General features: G+C 42.9%; 7 non-coding genes across 7 annotated transcripts; all 7 read left to right on the forward strand.

The window, feature by feature from the left end:
• The first annotated feature begins 140 nt into the window (after positions 1-140).
• On the forward strand, positions 141-281 carry LOC119911060. The gene has a single exon (XR_005445762.1). It is a non-coding gene; the product is annotated as a U4 spliceosomal RNA (small nuclear RNA).
• A 343-nt stretch (positions 282-624) lies between these two features.
• On the forward strand, positions 625-765 carry LOC119911061. Its single transcript, XR_005445763.1, has one exon. It is a non-coding gene; the product is annotated as a U4 spliceosomal RNA (small nuclear RNA).
• Positions 766-1108: 343 nt separating this feature from the next.
• Positions 1109-1249, forward strand: LOC119911062. Its single transcript, XR_005445765.1, has one exon. It is a non-coding gene; the product is annotated as a U4 spliceosomal RNA (small nuclear RNA).
• Positions 1250-1589: 340 nt separating this feature from the next.
• On the forward strand, positions 1590-1730 carry LOC119911063. The gene has a single exon (XR_005445766.1). It is a non-coding gene; the product is annotated as a U4 spliceosomal RNA (small nuclear RNA).
• Positions 1731-2072: 342 nt separating this feature from the next.
• LOC119911064 lies at positions 2073-2213 on the forward strand. Its single transcript, XR_005445767.1, has one exon. It is a non-coding gene; the product is annotated as a U4 spliceosomal RNA (small nuclear RNA).
• Positions 2214-2554: 341 nt separating this feature from the next.
• On the forward strand, positions 2555-2695 carry LOC119911065. Its single transcript, XR_005445768.1, has one exon. It is a non-coding gene; the product is annotated as a U4 spliceosomal RNA (small nuclear RNA).
• A 339-nt stretch (positions 2696-3034) lies between these two features.
• LOC119911066 lies at positions 3035-3175 on the forward strand. Its single transcript, XR_005445769.1, has one exon. It is a non-coding gene; the product is annotated as a U4 spliceosomal RNA (small nuclear RNA).
• The last annotated feature ends 14057 nt before the right edge of the window (positions 3176-17232 follow it).

Genomic DNA, 17232 nt, shown 5'->3' on the forward strand with positions numbered 1-17232 from the left:
ATTTCATGTTTAAAAAAAGGCGGGGTTTGCAGTTCATAAGCCACATCTGTGCAATAACAGTCCAGTAAGGGTTATCACTTGCACCGCGGGTGTTGTGGTTGTTGTTTCAGATCCACATTTAACTGATAGGTACATTCTGTATCCTTTCGCAGAGGCAATTTCATAGTCTATGAAGTTCTCCTGAGACGTGATTATTGCTGGTTGAAAACTTAACCCAATACCCCGCCTGGATGACTTGAAATATAGTCAGCTGTGGCAATTTTTGTTAGTCTCTGAGGAGGCTTTGCGCTTTGTTTTAATGCTAAAACCCAAATCATTAAAAAAATATTTTTTGAGTAGTTGTTCACAAATACAAAGCCTTTCAACTTGTCTTTCAATTCTCTTGCTGAAATGAAACTCATCTAAGTTCTGGCTAAATTTCACTCAGCTCTAATTCGGACCTTGCTAATAATAAGTCGTCCATAGAGTCCAGGGTATGACTACCATATCATGTTTAAAAAAAGGCGGGGTTTGCAGTTCATAAGCCACATCTGTGCAATAACAGTCCAGTAAGGGTTATCACTTGCACCGCGGGTGTTGTGGTTGTTGTTTCAGATCCACATTTAACTGATAGGTACATTCTGTATCCTTTCGCAGAGGCAATTTCATAGTCTATGAAGTTCTCCTGAGACGTGATTATTGCTGGTTGAAAACTTAACCCAATACCCCGCCTGGATGACTTGAAATATAGTCAGCTGTGGCAATTTTTGTTAGTCTCTGAGGAGGCTTTGCGCTTTGTTTTAATGCTAAAACCCAAATCATTAAAAAAATATTTTTTGAGTAGTTGTTCACAAATACAAAGCCTTTCAACTTGTCTTTCAATTCTCTTGCTGAAATGAAACTCATCTAAGTTCTGGCTAAATTTCACTCAGCTCTAATTCGGACCTTGCTAATAATAAGTCGTCCATAGAGTCCAGGGTATGACTACCATATCATGTTTAAAAAAAGGCGGGGTTTGCAGTTCATAAGCCACATCTGTGCAATAACAGTCCAGTAAGGGTTATCACTTGCACCGCGGGTGTTGTGGTTGTTGTTTCAGATCCACATTTAACTGATAGGTACATTCTGTATCCTTTCGCAGAGGCAATTTCATAGTCTATGAAGTTCTCCTGAGACGTGATTATTGCTGGTTGAAAACTTAACCCAATACCCCGCCTGGATGACTTGAAATATAGTCAGCTGTGGCAATTTTTGTTAGTCTCTGAGGAGGCTTTGCGCTTTGTTTTAATGCTAAAACCCAAATCATTAAAAAAATATTTTTGAGTAGTTGTTCACAAATACAAAGCCTTTCAACTTGTCTTTCAATTCTCTTGCTGAAATGAAACTCATCTAAGTTCTGGCTAAATTTCACTCAGCTCTAATTCGGACCTTGCTAATAATAAGTCCCATAGAGTCCAGGGTATGACTACCATATCATGTTTAAAAAAAGGCGGGGTTTGCAGTTCATAAGCCACATCTGTGCAATAACAGTCCAGTAAGGGTTATCACTTGCACCGCGGGTGTTGTGGTTGTTGTTTCAGATCCACATTTAACTGATAGGTACATTCTGTATCCTTTCGCAGAGGCAATTTCATAGTCTATGAAGTTCTCCTGAGACGTGATTATTGCTGGTTGAAAACTTAACCCAATACCCCGCCTGGATGACTTGAAATATAGTCAGCTGTGGCAATTTTTGTTAGTCTCTGAGGAGGCTTTGCGCTTTGTTTTAATGCTAAAACCCAAATCATTAAAAAAATATTTTTGAGTAGTTGTTCACAAATACAAAGCCTTTCAACTTGTCTTTCAATTCTCTTGCTGAAATGAAACTCATCTAAGTTCTGGCTAAATTTCACTCAGCTCTAATTCGGACCTTGCTAATAATAAGTCATCCATAGAGTCCAGGGTATGACTACCATATCATGTTTAAAAAAAGGCGGGGTTTGCAGTTCATAAGCCACATCTGTGCAATAACAGTCCAGTAAGGGTTATCACTTGCACCGCGGGTGTTGTGGTTGTTGTTTCAGATCCACATTTAACTGATAGGTACATTCTGTATCCTTTCGCAGAGGCAATTTCATAGTCTATGAAGTTCTCCTGAGACGTGATTATTGCTGGTTGAAAACTTAACCCAATACCCCGCCTGGATGACTTGAAATATAGTCAGCTGTGGCAATTTTTGTTAGTCTCTGAGGAGGCTTTGCGCTTTGTTTTAATGCTAAAACCCAAATCATTAAAAAATATTTTTTGAGTAGTTGTTCACAAATACAAAGCCTTTCAACTTGTCTTTCAATTCTCTTGCTGAAATGAAACTCATCTAAGTTCTGGCTAAATTTCACTCAGCTCTAATTCGGACCTTGCTAATAATAAGTCGTCCATAGAGTCCAGGGTATGACTACCATTCATGTTTAAAAAAAGGCGGGGTTTGCAGTTCATAAGCCACATCTGTGCAATAACAGTCCAGTAAGGGTTATCACTTGCACCGCGGGTGTTGTGGTTGTTGTTTCAGATCCACATTTAACTGATAGGTACATTCTGTATCCTTTCGCAGAGGCAATTTCATAGTCTATGAAGTTCTCCTGAGACGTGATTATTGCTGGTTGAAAACTTAACCCAATACCCCGCCTGGATGACTTGAAATATAGTCAGCTGTGGCAATTTTTGTTAGTCTCTGAGGAGGCTTTGCGCTTTGTTTTAAAAAACCCAAATCATTAAAAAAATATTTTTTGAGTAGTTGTTCACAAATACAAAGCCTTTCAACTTGTCTTTCAATTCTCTTGCTGAAATGAAACTCATCTAAGTTCTGGCTAAATTTCACTCAGCTCTAATTCGGACCTTGCTAATAATAAGTCATCCATAGAGTCCAGGGTATGACTACCATATCATGTTTAAAAAAAGGCGGGGTTTGCAGTTCATAAGCCACATCTGTGCAATAACAGTCCAGTAAGGGTTATCACTTGCACCGCGGGTGTTGTGGTTGTTGTTTCAGATCCACATTTAACTGATAGGTACATTCTGTATCCTTTCGCAGAGGCAATTTCATAGTCTATGAAGTTCTCCTGAGACGTGATTATTGCTGGTTGAAAACTTAACCCAATACCCCGCCTGGATGACTTGAAATATAGTCAGCTGTGGCAATTTTTGTTAGTCTCTGAGGAGGCTTTGCGCTTTGTTTTAATGCTAAAACCCAAATCATTAAAAAAATATTTTTTGAGTAGTTGTTCACAAATACAAAGCCTTTCAACTTGTCTTTCAATTCTCTTGCTGAAATGAAACTCATCTAAGTTCTGGCTAAATTTCACTCAGCTCTAATTGACCTCCTTTTGTTAAGTGTTTTTTTTTGTCATTACCTACATAGCCTCCTTTTGTTGTGTTTTTTTCATTTAATTAAACAATTGACTCAAACCTGAATTCAGTTGTCCTTACCACCTTAATTTATCCCAAATACCTTGTTACTGCCCTACCCTAACGAGCTGGGTTGTAACAAAAGTGGGGGCTCGTCCGGGATGTAAATAAAAATTGTGTATTTGGTAATTTTAACTGGATACTGGAATCTGGACTGTCAAAGTTTAATTGATTGAGAGTTTGTTGAGCTCCCTTTTGACTAGTAGGTAAGTGACTGTCTGCCTCGGGGAGTCCTGCTGGTTACTGAGCACGATGGCAGAAAAATTTAGTTTAGAAAAATTTGTAACACATCCTACCCTTGAACAAATACACAGATGTAGAAAGGATGATTTGGTGGAGATAGCGACTCACTTCAACATCCCCGTTATCAGGTCCATGCTTAAAAAAGAAATTAGGGAACGGGTGATTGGTGGATTGGAGGAACAAGGTGTGATTAGTGTAACAGAGCAGTTGGAGTCTGTGTCTCTCCCCAGTTCCTCAGCAGAAGCAGGGGGTGGCCCGAGTACTGAGACGCCTTCAGGCTCTGGGAAAGTCTACAAGGCAGGGGAGCGAGCAAAGACCCCGTTTACTCTGCCTAAGTACGACCCTTCCCCACTGAGCAGTACTGGCCATACGGAGGCCAGGTTAAAGGTCCGCCTGGCTCGGCTGCAGTTGGAAGCTCATGAGCGGGAGGCGCAAGCCCAGCTCCAGCTCCAGTTGGAAATGAGGAAGATTGAACTGCAAGCTGAGACTGAGAGGGCAGTGAGACTGAGACAGCTCGAGCTTGAGACTTCTGATACAGGACGGAGTGCTCCTAGAGGCTCAGGTATGTCACCACCTTCCACCAGCTCCCCCAATGTAGTGTTTGATATCAGTAAGCATTTGGCTATGGTACCTGTATTTCGGGATAATGAAGTTGACTCCTATTTCAATGTATTTGAAAGGATTGCGGCTGCCTTACAATGGCCACGTGAAGTATGGACACTTCTGCTTCAGTGTAAAATGCATGGTAAAGCGCAGGATGCCATGGCCGCACTCCCCGTTAAAGATAGCTTAGATTACGAAATCGTTAAGACAGCTATCTTACATGCCTATGAACTTGTGCCTGAAGCGTACCGACAGAAGTTTCGAGGTCACAAGAAAACCTCTACTCAGACCTATGTTGAGTTTGCCCGTGAGAAGGGAACTCTATTCGATAAATGGTGCACAACATGTAAGGTAAATGACGTCAATGCCTTGAGAGAACTGATCCTGCTAGAGGATTTCAAGAACTGTTTATCTGAGCGTATTGTTGTATACTTGAATGAACAGAAAGTGAGCACACTTTCTGCTGCTGCTGTACTGGCAGATGAGTATGTGTTAACTCATAAGTCTCTGCTGTTTCGCATCTCCCTTCTCCTCCTAGACCATCAAAACCACGTGGGCTTAAAGAGGAACGGGAGTGCTATTACTGTCACCAAGTTGGCCATGTCATTGCAAATTGCTTGACACTAAAACGCAGAGAGCAGTCCTCACGCTCTGTTCAACCAAAAGGGGTAGGACTGATTAAAGCAGATCGTGGTGTGAACACTTACTTGTCTGACCAGAAAATTGATGACTGTTTTAAGCCATTCATGTTTGATGCCTTTGTGTCACTGACTGGAGAGTCAGCTGATAAACGCCCAATATGTGCTTTGAGAGATACTGCATGTTCGCAATCTGTAATCCTTTCTTCAGTTTTGCCTTTCTCTGATAGCTCTGCCTGTCACTACAGTTCTGTCCTTAGGGGAGTTGAGATGGGTTACGTGCCACGACCAGTGCACCGCGTCCATATTCAGTCCTCCCTGGCTACTGGTTTCTTCCCAGTAGCGGTTTGTACTGAACTGCCAATCCCCGGTATCATGCTCCTGATGGGGAACGATATTGCGGGAGGTAAGGTAACTCCCACATTAGAAGTTCTGGATCGCCCTCACTGTGATGGGATCCAGACCTCAGATCAGACCCCCCCGAATGTGTTTCCTGCATGCGCTGTAACTCGCGCACGCTCCCATGACATTAGCCCCGATGACTATGAAGCATCATTGCGTGACAGTTTGTTCCTGTCACTTTTTTCAGGTGACACAGAAAGCGAGAAAGAGGTTGAGAGCTCCGTATTACCAACCCAGGACGAGTCTGCTAATCAAAGGCCCCCGGCTGGCCCGGAACTGCCGTCCGCTGGAGAAGCGGCATTTCCAGTCAACCGAGCGCGCTTGAGCCAGATGCAGAAAGCAGACCCGACCCTAAAAGGGTGCTTTTCCAAGGTGGTGAGTAATGACAAAGCAAGGGGTGAGAAAGTAGCCTATGTTATGGATGGTGAGATGCTGTTACGTAAATGGTCTTCCTTCGTAACTGGTGATTCTGACTGTGACTCTGTTTATCAGATAGTTGTGCCGCCAATAGGTGTTGTCAGTGGCTCATGAGAGTAAGTGGGCAGGACATTTGGGCATAACCAAAACATACCAAGCCATCCTCCGTCATTTCTATTGGCCAGGTCTAAAGTCTGATGTTTCTAAACACTGCCGTGCGTGCCATGTGTGTCAGGTTGTCGGGAAACCTAATCAGACTGCCCCCCCCGCGCCTTCCTGTGATAGCAGAGCCCTTTGAGCGGGTGATTATTGACTGTGTTGGCCCTCTACCTCGAACTAAAAGTGGTAATCAGTATTTATTGACTATTATGTGCGCCGCCACTCGTTACCCAGAGGCTATTCCGCTCCGGTCGATAACCGCTACTGCCGTAGTAAAAGTTTTACTGAAGTTTTTCTCTACTTTTGGATTGCCGCGGGTGATCCAGACCGACCAGGGCTCTAATTTTAAGTCTAGTCTCTTCAGACAGGTACTCAAGAGTTTGAGTGTGCATCACATTGTGTCCTCGGCGTATCACCCCCAGTCGCAAGGAGCTTTAGAACGCTGGCATCATCAAGTCGATGCTCAGAAAATACTGTGTGGAGACAGAGAAACAGTGGGACGAGGGAGTTCCCTTTGTCCTATTTGCGGCTTGTGATGCTGTGCAGGAGTCTATTGGCTTTAGTCCTGCACAGCTTGTTTTTGGCCACACACCCCGTGGGCCGCTTAAGTCGCTGCATGACCAGTTCCTGTCATGTGAGTCTTTGCCCAAAAAGCATGCGTTAGACTACGTTACCCAGTTCCAGGAGCGTCTGCAACGAGTCAACGCCCTCGCTAGAGCCACCCTCCGTGATTCTCAATCAGCTATGAAGCGCTATTATGATCGTGCTGCCACATCCCGCAGGTTTGAGGTGGGAGATAAAGTTTTGGTGCTACTGCCCACCACCAGCTCAGTCTTCACAGCTAAATTCTCCGGTCCGTATGTCATTAAGGAGCGTCTTAGTGACACTGATTATGTACTCTGTACCCCGGACAGAAGGCGCAAAACTAGAGTCTGTCACATAAACCTGTTAAAAGGCTACCAGTCCTGCGAGGACAAGGTTAGCCCTGATGGGCCCTCGGCAGCAAACCCATCAGAAGCCAAAGCCGCTGCCATCATTGTGACAGAGCCTGTGGGCACTCTCCACGGAGATGATCCACAAATGTGCGTCTCTTTACATCCGCCTGTCCGCCTCCCAAATTCAGAAATGCTTGCACACCTGCCATGTCATTTGCAGCATTTAACTACTGAACAGCAACATGATCTTGAAGGCCTCATCGGCCGGTACCATTGTCTATTTGGTGATATTCCAACCTGCACGTCTGTTTTACAACATGACATAGAGGTAAAAGATGCGCGCCCTATAAAACAACATGCTTACCGTGCCAATCAAACTAAACGTCACTTGATGAAACAGGAGGTAGAGTACCTCTTGCAAAATGGGCTAGCTTCCACTACTTCCAGTCTGTGGAGTTCTCCGTGCTTACTAGAAGCTAAATCCGATGGCTCCCCTCGGTTCATCACAGATTTCCGCAAAGTAAATGCGGTTACTGTCAAAGACTCATACCCTCTCCCGCGTATGGAGGATTGTATTGATAACCTGGGCACCGCAAAATTCGTTAGCAAGTTAGACTTGCTGAAAGGTTATTGGCAGGTACCTTTAACGGACCGTGCCAGAGAAATCTCCGCATTCGTCACTCCCGATCATTTCTGTCAATACAATGTGATGGCGTTTGGAATGTGTAACGCGCCTGCAACATTCCAGAGGTTAGTTAACATTGTATTATCTGGTTTGCCAAACTGCAATGCGTACCTTGATGACTTAATCGTTTATGCAGACACCTGGGAGAAGCACATGTGCGTATTAGAGCAGGTTTTTGACCACCTGGGCTGCGCTAACCTGACTCTAAATTTGGCCAAATGCGACTTTGGAAAAGCCACCGTCACCTATCTTGGGACAGCAGGTTGGGCAGGGACAAGTGCGCCCTGTTGAGGCCAAGGTTGTTGCCATCAGGGACTGCCCTGTTCCCACGACCCGGAAAGCCCTGCGCCAGTTTCTGGGGATGGCTGGATACTACAGGAGGTACTGCTGCAACTTCTCCAGTATCGCCTCCCCACTCACAAGTTTACTCAGCACCAAGGTGGATTACGTATGGACCCCAGAATGCCAGGTAGCATTTGATAGTGTAAAGACCTTGTTATGTCACACTCCTGTGCTCGCTGCCCCTGACTTTACCGCTCCCTTCAAGCTTGAGGTAGACGCCAGTGCAGTGGGCGCTGGTGCTGTCCTGTTACAGGAAGGGGAGGATGGTATTGACCATCCTGTTGCTTACTTTTCCCGCAAGTTCAACCGACACCAGATAAATTATTCCACCATTGAAAAGGAAGCCCTTGCTCTGTTGTTAGCACTACAGCACTTTGAGGTCTATGTTGGGTCTACTCCTCTGCCTGTTGTTGTGTTCACTGATCATAATCCCCTTGTTTTTCTGTCTCGCATGTTTAACCACAACCAGCGACTCATGCGATGGGCACTGGTGGTTCATGACTTCAACCTCGACATCCGACATAAGAAGGGGTCTGAAAATGTGCTAGCTGATGCTTTGTCGAGACTGTAGAGATTAGCTAAGTGTTTAGTAGCTTTATTGCCAAGCCACGGGGGCTTGTAATTTAAAGGGGGGAGTGTTACGGCCACCGCTGGCTGCCTTAGAGTAGTTGTGTTTTGGAGTTCTCTGAACAGTATGCAAATTCCCGCTGCAAGCACCTGTTGAGGATTGGTTCCCCTGGACCTGGAACCACCCACTTCCTGGTTGCTGTTTGCTGGCGTCTGATTGGTGTGGCCGAAGATCCAACCGAACCTGCCAACCAGGACTCACCAATCACCACCAGCTGGCCTACTAATAGTTTGTGTTCCTGCAGTTTGAGGCGACTGTGAGCCAGTGATCAGTTTGCCTTGTTGTTGGTCGTGTACCCTTGTGAATTTGAGTGAGTGAGTGAGTGAGTGAGTGAGTGAGTGAGTGTTGAATTTACCTGTTTCTGTCGGTTGCCTGCTTAAGTGATTCTTGTCAGTTAGAAACTTTGTGAACTACAGAATGTGAGTGGCACCCTTTAAGGTGGAAAATTGTCTGTTTGGTTACCCTACATTCCTGTACAGCATATAGGTACTGACCTCCTTTTGTTAAGTGTTTTTTTTTGTCAGTACCTACATAGCCTCCTTTTGTTGTGTTTGGTTTCGGAGACAACTCATTTAATTAAACAATTGACTCAAACCTGAATTCAGTTGTCCTTACCACCTTAATTTATCCCAAATACCTTGTTACTGCCCTACCCTAACGAGCTGGGTTGTAGCACATGGTATCAGAAGAACATTTCACAACTGGCATTTTCATTTCTTTCTTTTTTTTCTCAAAAAAATAAATGTGTGAAAAATATCTGTGTCTACATGTAAATAGGTTTGATGGCTATTTCAAAAAGTGACAGGAATGAAAAATATATGTTCTAGGAGCATTATGGAATACTTTGGATTTGATTAATGGGCCTTCTCCTGAAATCAGACTAGGGTCTTTATGTAAATACTGGTTTATCCCTCTCATCAGTGGTGTACTTGTGATGCTGCTCACTGCTCTGACCTGCCTCCACTTCATCCTATGTCTTTTGCTGACTGGAAACCCTGGAAACTGGACAGTGAGGCTCCTGGTGTGAGAATTCACAGAATTCACAGAATTCCTCTGGACTTTGTTCTTCTTGTTGGCTGAACTCACAGGTGGGACACAGTCGTGATATGTGCCCATAACCTCCACATCTGTTGCACTTTATTCTGTGTCGATTTGCGTTGTTATGTCTGGGGTGTGTTCTCCAGCTTTTCTTCCCTCTGTTGCCGCGTTTTCCATTATCATTTGACTGTTCCAGTGGTGTGACCCATTTCTCACCATCAGTCATCTGCAAACAGTTCTGAGTCCCAGTGGGCGTGTTCCTGCCCTCCTGTTGGTCTGGGCTGGGGATTTGGAGGTGTCACTGTCAGCAGTAGGTGTGCGTCTCCTCCTTCACCACTTCTCCTGAGCCAGGAAGAGGCTGCTGATGGAAATAAAAACTTCTTGGGAGAGTCCCATTTTGTCCTTTCCCAGCAACTGGTATGTGAAATGGGGAGAAAATCCTCAGGTCATAGCACAATGCATGTTCTCTCCCCTGTCTGTCATTTCTTTCCTGGGGTTTCTCAGTCAAAAGGGCAGTACTTGCCATGTGTGTCTCTGATTGACAAAAAGATTAGTGGCTTGGAGACAACGTATGGAGGTGGCAACATCTGATCTGGCCTTTTGTGTGTCTCTTTCTTCCTCCCTTATCTGTTGTTTTACCATTAACCCTGACACTGATTTAGCTTCTCTCAAATGTGCTTCTTTTTCCCATTTCTCAAAAGCTTGCCAATCAATCTTTTTCTTTCCTATTTTCTTTGCTTTCTCTGTCAACATAATTCTACATCAGTGTGCCTAGGATAGGGAAAATGCCTTCAGTTATATCATGCCAAAGTAGAACATCAACAAACACACCTTTTCCCCATTTCTCTACCATTATTTTAACTGGACCTGAAAGAGTGTCAGGCAAAGAATTGTTTTTTTCCCCCCGATTTCTTCCCCATGTTTTTCTACTGACTCAGACTCACTGAACAAATTTGTTTTTACTTGCAATGGGTTTTATCATTCACACAATCACTCTGATCTTCCCATATGGTGATATGGTCAGATCTTGTCAAACACACACTAACTCTGGAGAAACTCTCTCAACCCTATGACACTTGCATCATGGTGCACTTGTTTTCGTTTACAATTGTGTGCAAGCCACTGAAATTAGCTTATCACAGAGTTTTCTATATTTATCTATATGTATGTGGCATAAGATGTTTCTCTGTCTCTTGATTGGTCTAAGTTAAAATTCTCACCTACATGCCAGCAGATGTTTATTGTAAATCAGACAACCTCTTGCTTAGGAATAAAGACCCTGTGACCAATGCTAATTTCTCACAAGTTAATTACAGTGAAATCCTAAAAATCAACAACTTATAATGTATTTCTCACAGTTGTCAGTGCACATGTGTAGGAGTAGCGTATGTGTGGTGGCGGAAGAGGAACACTTGCTGAAGAGACCGAGCCCCGCGTCACTGGTGTTGTGCTGAGTTGTCTGCACCTCGCGGGGCTTTCGTATAATTTATCACACATTTTGATGAACCACACAAAGAATATTGTTTTTTTTACTTGAAATAGACCCGCAAGGAACCGCGACGTGCATGTAGTTGTCGGCAGCACGGCATGCACGCAAAACTCACACAAGACCGGTGAATGACAGGTGAGAGAGAGAGAGAGAGAGAAAAGGGTCTTCAAAAAGCCTCAGTTTAGCTGGAAATTTACAGTGTAAGTTGAATGAATAAAGACTGAAGCTCTGCAGCTTCTCAAGATTAAAGCAGAGCTCGGCGTGCACAAAAACACACCTGATTCGACTATCAGTCTATGTCAATCCTTAGTTGGGAACAGCCCTACAGTCCAGTAAAGCCTAGTTCACGCTACACAATTTCAAGCTTGGTGACCGTTGGGGCTGTGATCAGGGGTAAATCAGTAATCGATCGGTCAACAGTCGTTATGTGCGAACTACGCAACGACGCGTCAGAACGGCTCCCCAACACGTTTCTGACACATTCTGACCCCTTCAAATAGACCAATGTCGTTACAAGTTTTGTAGTGTCTCCTATTCGATATGGCCTGCATATACTACAAGCTTGGGATGTGTTTATATCTGGATAAAGTGTATTGTGTTTTGGACTGATGAACTCCAAAGGCTGTAACCACATAAAGAGGCTAAAAAATCTTTTTTTGTAATCACACAAATTGATTGAATCGTTCTCTGTCCATCATGTAAATCAAGATAACTATTTTGAGATGCAATAGAATGTTAAATAGTATGTGATGGTCTGTTAACTTACAAGACTTATACTACATATACTGAATACACATACAGTACATTATGCCATGCAATGCCATCCAAAGGGTTAGATCTGACCTTAAAGAAAAAAATGTCAAGGTCATTTTTTCCTTCTTCCTCTCCATTTTCACCACTCATTAAAGAAGAGTGATGGCTTCAACAGATGCAATCAAACTCGCACACACACCAGGTACAACAGTTAACCCAGACCAGAAACCTGGCAAATATGGGAGCAATTACCTGGAGGCCACAGGGATCGGCTTCTTGGTGAGGTCCTCAGAACACACATACGTAATGTAGGTACACTCACATACACGCACAGATACAAACATTCCACTGTAGCACACACATGGGCAAATATTGACGCTGTATTAGACACCACTGTACAGTCACCCTTCCAAGTATTCCTCATTCTCCTCTCTGGACCTACGCTGTTCAAAGAGCAGCTTCATTACATCAGCAGCTGCTTACTGAGAGCCTAGCATGTCCAAATAAACCAAAATAGATAACCACAATCCAACTATTCTTATCAAGTATTAATTACATCCAATACACCACCTGAAAAATACCAGGACCCTGAAACTCAAGCAGCTAAATGAAGTTCCGCCATCAACCAAACAATGGCTTGAATAGTCCGATTGAGAAGGGCTAAATGAAAAAAAATCATGTCTTTCCTAACTGGCTATAACAAGCTGCTAAGGCATATTACATATTATTAACCATAATAAATACATTCTACTGATTTATTTTTATCTGGTTAAAAAATGTTCACTATTTACATATCCAGCAGTCATGGAGTAACGCTAGCATTCAATATTATCGTCCAATATTCGCTGTTCTTGCTTGTTTTTGTTAGCACTATTCACATTTGGATATTTTATTTTCTTTAAGTTCTCTGTATATAGGTATACAACTATAAAGGGCAGCAAAAGGAGGAAGAATGGGTGATAGTTTATTAGCAATTTATGCACTTTTGGAGATGACATCTCAGTGTTATGGCTACTAATGCACTGTCTAATAACTATTATGTAGTTGTGTATAAGATAGAGGTGGATTCACAAAGTTCATCAGTGATTTCAAATTAGCATATTGGTTTATTCCAATTACTTATCTTGAATCAGGGCAAGGTACTGTATAATATATTAATCATGTGTCTGTGTTTGCATTTGTGTGTATGCAGGTTTATGGTAACACAAGGTTCTGAGCCTGAGATGACTCATCAGATTATCACGAAAAATGCATACATGTGTCTCTATGTGGCATCAAAACTCATGCCTGAAGTGCTGAAACTGATCTTAATGTGGGGACTGTCGAAAGCAGTGTGTGAAGATTTGTACTCGCGAAACACACACACACACACACACACACACACACACACACACACACACATACACACACATGTTCTCAGTCAGAAAAGGAAGTGAGGAGGAATTTTCATTTGAAAACATCTGGAAGCTCTTTCACCCCTTGACCCCATCCCCCGCTCCATTCCCTCTCCACGCCTCCTCCACCTCACTAAAGGTCTTCTAAACCTGTGTCTGGAAGGAGTTAACTGTATACACCAGCATACGTGTGTACATATGTTGGTATGTTTGTGTACACAAACACCAAGCAGACAGGGAATAGATTGTGACCTCCATACATGTGGTAACGCAATTCCTATTCAAAAAGATCTTTTCAGTTACTTTTCAAATGAAGAGACAATATCTCACCAGGCAATATGGCGCTGTCACAGTGTTGATGCTCTTGGCTGCGGCGTAGAAGGGCAAAATGTAAGGTAGCTCTGGCAACCACATTTCAAAGGATATATATTGTTATGGACCTCTGTGTTAAATAAAGATAAAGGTAAGGAGACTAAGTTTATTTCACATCTGCAAATGGGCAGTGCAATACATACAGAGATCAAAGGTCCCCATAGCCAAGAAGCAAAGATCTGCTTTCCTGTCTATTCTTTTATACAAGCTGAGAATGTAAAGGTGGGACTGTCACACAAAAGGTCACACATAGTTCAGTAGTTTGTTGCTAGAATCAGCCCTCTGCAGTTGCCTCATCTTAACCGAAGGTTCCCTCACCAATTCCAAGTAACACACAGTTGCTAAACCAGACAGTGTTTATCATCAATTTACATTAAACCAGAGAGGGAAGCAAAAGTCAAGTAGTTTAAAATACATTTTCTATTACAATATTGAGAACGTGTGCTTTAAAAATCAAAGAGGAATCTTACAATGGCTTACAGGTGTGACTCAATTGTTACCAGCCTAATACATACAGCATGTGAGATGCTATATTATTTTCATGACACCACATGTTAGTCTGCTTTAATTTATCTGATAGGCGAATGAATTATTGCATCACATTACCTAAAAGTGTCTTTTTTTTAAATTAATTATTATTACCCACTTTTTCGAATGTCAGTTGCATAACAGAAAGTCTACAATCCTACTCTATGTGCTTAGTTTAGCAATCTATTCACACATGTTAATACAATATGTGTATATACATAATAATTATATTAATTAGTTTGCTTGGTTTATCAATTGTGGGCATATAAACTGGTCACTTGTTTTAGCAATTTGTACTCCCTTTTTGAGCTACGTGCCTTCCTCATAAAACGTTTGCCAAACTAATATTGTAAAATATTTTCAACCTGCAATTTTTTTTTCTTCTTTGCCGTATGTTTTTCGCAATCTGCTCCTCAGCTGTAATCAAAGATAACTCTGAGATTCATTACAGTGGTGCTGGATGCCAGGACAATGGAGTTGGTTGACATCAAAAACAGCTAAAAGAGAGTGAATCTTGGACTTACATTCATCGGTTGACACAAACACCACTCCAAATGAACGCTAATGTTGTCCTGTAACTGCTAGATTTGTAAATAATGAACTGTGTTCAACATGTCCTCATTACCTAAACCATTTCTATCAACATACATGGTCCCCTTTCATGGAAGTTGCCATAAAGCATGTGCTGCAGTGTGTGTGTTCCGGTGTTTGATTCGCCTCCATCAACCTACGGACACTTATTTTCATTTCCCCAGTATCTCCAGGCAGAGGAAATTTAGAGGAATCACGTTTTCTGATGGCTATTTCAGAGGTAAGTCAATCAAGCTGCAGTCTCTTTTTAATGTTGCCCAGTAAAAGCTCTCAATTCAACTTGAAATAAAACATTGCTGGAAAAAATATTTCTCGTGCTTTTATTTTGCGGGCAACCACTAAAGAGGAAGTAATTATGGGAGTAACTGTTGCTGCCATGACTGAGATCTATTTATCATTTATCAAAGCACCAAAATCTGGCCGCAGGCCAGATACTATTATTGGTGGGCAGTTTTGGTGAAGGTTTATAATAACCAAGAGAAGTACTGTGTCAGCATTTGTTTAGTCCTGGTGAACGGAACCCTGGAGCTTTTACCCCCTTAGTGCGATTTGCCTGTTTGAACTGGTGTGTAGTAGTTATAACTACTAATAACCATTAACTAATTATTACTGTACTATTAAATGTAGGTGTGAACCTGCCCATAGTATCCTTTGGGTTCTTCAGGCACCTCACTGATATTACTGATGCTCGGTAGATGGATACCAATAATCTAATAAGTGGTTTTATCACCCACTTTAGGGCATTAGAGTGGAGGAAGTGTGACTGCCTATCCGAACTGTCTGGGGTCTGTTTGTGAGTAAGAGTGTGGAACTCTCCGGAGTGCTAAATTAGCCTGGATGACCTGCAATAAAAAAAAGTGTCATAGGCTGGCAGTCATTCAGACTAGACACTGCAGACGTTTTAGGTAAATGGGACGATGGTGGCTGTCTTGAAGCAGGTGGGAACGCTCTGCTGTGACAGTGTTATGTTAATATGTCACTAATAACATCAAAGGGCTAATTGACACATGTTTTAGTTCATGCTCAGGGATGTTATCAGGCTCTGCAAATTTACTCATATTCTCTCTCAGCAGGACTCTTCTCATATCCGCTGGGGATACTGACAGTGGCCAGTCCTTTGACTCTTTGTTGAGTAGATCAAAGTGAGCATAAAAGCTGTTAGCTAATCGGATAATGCGGCCTCACACATGATGTTCACACAAAAGCTCCTACTTTTGTAGCCTGCAATGTCTTTGATGGCCTGCCACATATCTTTGGTGTTGTTGGTGCTGAGGTCTCTCCAGTCTCTGCTGATGTCTCCGCTTCATCTCTATGATACCAGCTTTCAGTCTTGCTCTGGCGGTGTTGAATGCTTCTTTGTCACCTGACCTGACCGAAAGGCAGCTCTTTGGCTCTGGATAGAGCCCTCACCTCTCCATTCATCCAGTCTTTCTGCTTGGGAAATGATTATAATGTCTTAATGATCGCCATCACTGATGATGTACATTCCTCAAGATTGATGTGGTTCTCCTGGGTGATGGCCTCTCTAAACATGTGCCAATCTTTGCACTGACAGTCCTCTAGAGCGTCTGTAGCCTCGTGTCTGACCACACTTTTACGGTTTGACTGTTTTAATCGGCTGGGTGTAAGTGGGCTGGAGAAGCAGTGTAAAATATACACCAATATATAGACCAAAATGGGAACAGTGGAAGCTGTAACTAGGGCTGTCGCGGTGAAGTAATTTCCCCTGCGGTAATGGTATGGTATTATCGCATTTTTCATCAATGAAGTCATTTGGTGCCTTATAGCATAGTAAGTGTGGCTGTGGATCTCACCTAACTGCACAGCAAGGCTGGGTGCTAGTCAACATCGTATATATCGATGTTATCAGTTTGCTGACCAGAAGCTGACCGCTTGACTTCAAATGAGGCTTACCATTCACACTTTCTCTCGACTATCCCTCAGGGTTACAACATTAGTCCAACATTGCCGAGCCTCCTAGCCACATTAGCCGCGCTATATGCTAATGCCAAGTTAGCTAACCTACCATATAGTAAAACAATACAAAACAAGGCAACACTCACAGCTTCCAAGTTTGAAGTCAGTTCACGTACAATCCAAGGCGATCACTCCTTGAACCGTTACAGAGCTCGTTACGGTTGTGGAACGTTTGAAGCACTAATTGGGTGGTGATTGCCTGGGTTCAATCCCCCACTGTGACCCATCCACCATAGTGTCCCTGAGCAAGACACTTAACCTCTAGTTGCTCCAGAGGCGTGCGACCTCTAACATGTATAGCAATTGTAAGTCATTTTGGATAAAAGCATCAGCTAAACGAATAAATGCAATTTATTAATTTAAGAAGCTCTGAAGTGTAAAGTTTGCGGTTGTTGCGGTGCTTGCCATCCTCCACGGTAGGCTTGACCAATAGCGTGACATCTCAATTTTGTGGTTATCGTGACAGCCCTAGCTGCAGCTACCAGGAATATATATGTGGACTTGGTCCAGTGTATTTGTTCCCCTGGTGGGGATGTGCACATGCTGGTGGAATTTAGGAAAGGTTCTGTTCGATTAAAATCACCAGCAACAATAAAAACACCATCAGGTTGTTTTGTC

The sequence above is a fragment of the Micropterus salmoides genome, unplaced genomic scaffold (assembly GCF_014851395.1).
Source record: "Micropterus salmoides isolate LMB-PRFRI ecotype aquatic unplaced genomic scaffold, ASM1485139v1 Ms_hic_scaffold_19, whole genome shotgun sequence".
Taxonomy (NCBI): Eukaryota; Metazoa; Chordata; class Actinopteri; order Centrarchiformes; family Centrarchidae; genus Micropterus; species Micropterus salmoides.